The sequence below is a fragment of the Solanum tuberosum genome, unplaced genomic scaffold (genome assembly GCF_000226075.1).
Source record: "Solanum tuberosum cultivar DM 1-3 516 R44 unplaced genomic scaffold, SolTub_3.0 scf00076, whole genome shotgun sequence".
NCBI classification, from domain to species: Eukaryota; Viridiplantae; Streptophyta; class Magnoliopsida; order Solanales; family Solanaceae; genus Solanum; species Solanum tuberosum.
This window is the reverse complement of record NW_006239000.1, coordinates 1,137,784-1,142,497: the sequence shown is the minus strand read 5'-3', so window position 1 is coordinate 1,142,497 and position 4,714 is coordinate 1,137,784.

Below are 4,714 nucleotides of genomic sequence, written 5' to 3'. Positions count from 1 at the left end.
CCATTATTGATGTATTCAAGGATGCTTTGGTAATTTTCCTATGATGAATTCGTTTTGTTTGTTGTTTAATTTTTTTTAAATAATTGTATAAAATATTATAAATCACAATAATTATTTACTTAAATATTCAAAAGATATAAAAATATGTAAAAGATCTGATTGACTCTTCAAATTTTATCGGTGACACATAAATTGCACAAATGAAAAAATATATAGTATTTGAAAATTACTTAGAAAGTACAATAATTTACAGTAATTAACAATAGAATATTTTAAAGACAAAAAAAATTGATTGAATCTCGAAATTTTATTAGTACCACATAAATTGAGAAAGAAGAAATAACCTTTATTATTTGAAAATTGCGTAAAAGATATTACAAATCATACAACAATAATTAGCAATTTAGATAATGATAAGGGGTAAACTATCCATTGATTTCATAAAGTGCACAAGTATTGTAGGACATTCCAAAATAGTATAATAGACAATAATTATTGAACGGATGGAGTATGTATAATTTATGAAGATGAAGAAGTGTGAGTTATGAAAATAACTTTTAAAAATAATATCATTGAGAAAAATTCAAAAAAGGAGAAAAAAGAAAAATGACAATGAAGGTCATAGAGAGTGTCACATCACTGTTTAAGGTAGCTCTACTGATAATTGTGAAGAAAGCATATTAATGGATTAAAAATCAAAAAGAGGTAATTAAACCATAAAATATTATAAAGACATCTATAAAAATTTGGTTGAAAGCTCAAAAATCTATTAGTGTCACATAAATTAGGATAGAGGAAATAACATATATTATTTGAAATAACATGAAACGTACTACAAATCACACAATAATTAGCAACTTCAAAATTTAAAGGATATACAAAAAATTTGATCAACTCTCAAAATTCTACTAATGTCACATAGTTTGAGATAGAAAAAGTAACATATACGTAAAATGTACTATAACTCATAATAATTAAATAACTTCAAAATCTAAAAGACATATACAAAATTTGTTTGACTTTCGAAATTCTATCAATGACACATAAATTGAGACAAATAAAATATTGAAAATTACATATAAAGTATTATTAACCACAATAATCAACAACTTAAAATTTAAAGAACATACAAAAAAATGGTTTGACCGTTAAAATTTTATTAATGTCACATAAATTAAATAAAAAATAAAAATATATGTTGGGCCCGTGCTAGCACGGGCTACTGTAACTAGTGTATTAATATAAGGGAACATGTCAAAGAACAATAAAAGGTTTGGCCAACTTTTAAATCAATTCAAACACCCTCTAATTACTTTGTAATTTTTCACAATCTAATGATTGCTTGATAGAGTGTATAAAAAATAATGCTAAATAAAGTTTATTAGTAATATTTTCATTAGTAATGCTTGTATTAGTTACACATAGATTATTTCTAATGCATTGTTTGGTTTGGTGTATTAAAAAATACTTATATTGTACAAAAATATTTATTTACCAAAATATCCTCCAAAATTATGATGAAAAGATGTAAATATGCTTTCGAGTGGAAATTTTATCTTTAAAATGCTAATTCTTGCATTAAATTCCTTTGTATTACTAATACCTAAAATCCATAATATTACTAATACACTCCTTAATATATAATAGAATGCATAACTAATACAAATAGAGTAGTAGTTATACCTAATATTAAAAGGTGCACCAAATAAAATAATACATAGTGATTCGGTAAATGTGAGACAAAGGAAAGTAGGAGATCAGTGAGTGAAAGAAAGAAGAAATGGCTGATAAAGATTAAAGAGTAAAAAACAGAAAATAAAAATGGTAACAAAATAATACATGAAAGATAAGACAGATAGGATAATGGAACAAGACATTGATTTTATATGATAAATTTATTCACTAGTAAATATATAAAATCGTTCATAAACTTGACAATCAAATTCACTTTATCACTTACATTTTGCGGACGTTTAAAGACTCCTTATTTTAGTTTAGAATTGATTATTTTTTTAAAATAAAATTACCTAATATAGCTAATTAAGAAAAAAAGGGGGGTTGAAGCCTTATCTCCATTGCAACACCATTATCACATGGTTGAAAAGTAAATTAACACACCATTAAATGACGTGACAGACAAATGTTAGTAGTGTTTATATAGTATTTCTTATTGGGCAAGTTATATTTTATTAGGAGAGAGAAAAAGAAAAAAACAAAAAAAGAAGAAGAGAGGAAATGTTTTAAATTTCAAACTCATGACCATCTAGTACAATAAACTCAGCTTGATCATTAAGCTATCATATTATTCACATCCATACTCAATTATTAGTTGAAGTAAGAAATTGACTTTTCAGAAGTAACAGAGTATTAACATTTTTTGTTATAGTGTTGATGTTCTAATATCTTTCTACTTTCATTAATAGTATTAATGGTGTTTTGAATTTTTACTCTTAATTTAATTATTTTGAATATTTAAGATTTGTAAAATACATACAGATTAAATTAATAAATATATGTTTGTTTTATTTGATGAAATAAAAAAATTAAAATACCTTAAATTTCTTAAAATATTGTTTTTTTATTACTTTCAAATTTGAAGATTAGCAGAAATTTAATAAGATTTTTGTGTCGCGCGAAGTACGGACAAAGAATCTATTTAATATACTTTCTAATATAAATCCCAAAAGCACGTAAAAGTACATCAATTGTAGATATCCAAACAGAAAATATAAACTAAATCATATGAAAAGCAATAACTAAAATGGGACGAAAATTGTTAATTCCTACTTAATTTTAAACCTAAATATTATACATGTAATTAATAATTTATATTGATTTTTTGGTTTTTATTTTTTTAAAATTCGAAACCCCAAAAAACCAAATAATGCACGCCTCTACGTCATGATATCGTCTAATATAATTTCAACATGAAGGCAAAGTTACAATATCGTTTTTTTGTTATTTTACAGTACATACAGCCAGCTAAATCTGTAAAAACTTACACAATATATTTTGCTCATGGTAGTGAAAGTATAAAAACTAGTTTGTTTTTAAATTTTTTAAAATTTTTACACTTTTTAATTAGCAGATAACTACAAAGATGGAAGCTAGTGTAGTGAGTTGATAAAGTCCAGTATCCATTCAAAACAAGCAAACAACAATAAAATAAAAATGAGAGTCCTTGAATAAGATATTTGTGGAAGCTAAAAACATATAATTCATCCAATTCGTTAGTAAATAAGCATTTCTAAATGAGACTAGGTAAGAGTTGCCCGTGCAAGCACGGGCCCAACGTTGCAATTTTTTTGTGAGTTGAATGCAAGGATAGTGCATAGCATAAAGGGACATTTCATTTGAAATCATGCTATATGCCATTTTTTAACAATCATCTTTGAAATAGTTGGAGAATACAACCAATAAGGCAACTCACATACATTTCATTATAACATGAGGATATCATTATAATAACAAGCATAGTCTCCAACATCAACATAACACAAATCCCAATCTTCACAATACATAGCCTCCAATCATAAAGTAATACAAAGTCAAATATCAAGATCATCTCATCATTAAGTAATCATCACAGTAGCAATCCCTAAGAGACACTTGTGCAATATATGGTAACTAACATGCATTTACAATGTACAACACAAGCCAAAATCACATTTATACTCATTTCATAGTAAAGCCATTACCTTAGTAACCCAGAAGGAACACTTGTGCAATGTGTGGTTAGCATGCCATAATACCAACCCTACAAGTACTCCTTTGAAGCTACCGTAGTCATGCACTTCATCTTTAGACCTCATTATAATCAATTGTCACAAATAAGGAAATAGTCATGTACATTACTTGAATTATAAGGAAAGTCATTCATAACAACTATCCATTCAATATACATGCATGCATTGCAAATCTCATCATAATATAAAGGAACCATCCCATGACATCCTACTAAGTTTGCTTGTGCAATGTAAAAGTGAAGTTCCATACCCCCACTCCTACTAAGTAAAACTCATTAAGAAGTCATATTATAGTTCATGTCTCATTCATTATCTTTATTATATAAGGAAAAGTTGTCACCGACATAGACCATGTGAGCTACATGAAATTCGGTGTCGTGTAACCCCACACCGAAAGAAGGTGTCCTACTTGCCTAAGGTAGAACTAAAATGTATAGTTATAAGGTGGATCAACTAGCTAAAGTCCTATGTTGGCACATAGTTATGGGATAGGGAGATTGTTTCTAGAAACCCAACCTCTTGCATTGGCGGAGGAGCTTCCATCTCATGAGTTCACTTAGATGACCCAACCTCTTATATTGGCAGAAGGGCCTTTACCTCATTGCCCATATCCACTCGGTGCTTAGCATTATTTCTCAAATTATACATAATTAGTCTTTGAATTGTATTTACATGTGTGAAGGAATACTTTGCCCTTTGTTCACAATTCATCAAAATAGCTCATAGATTCATTAAAGTGAGAATGTACTTTCAACTTTAGAATCATAATTAGTATGTGAGAATAACTTTCACACCAAGTTCATGTGTTCTCATGAGAATGGACTTTCAATCAACACAATAGGATCATCATGGTCATGTACATTTCATGCATAATAATGTGTAAAGGTGCATATGAGAACTATATTTTCAATTAACACCATTGATACATCATCATCATGTTTATGCATGGAGTGTGTGTCTAATTGTCC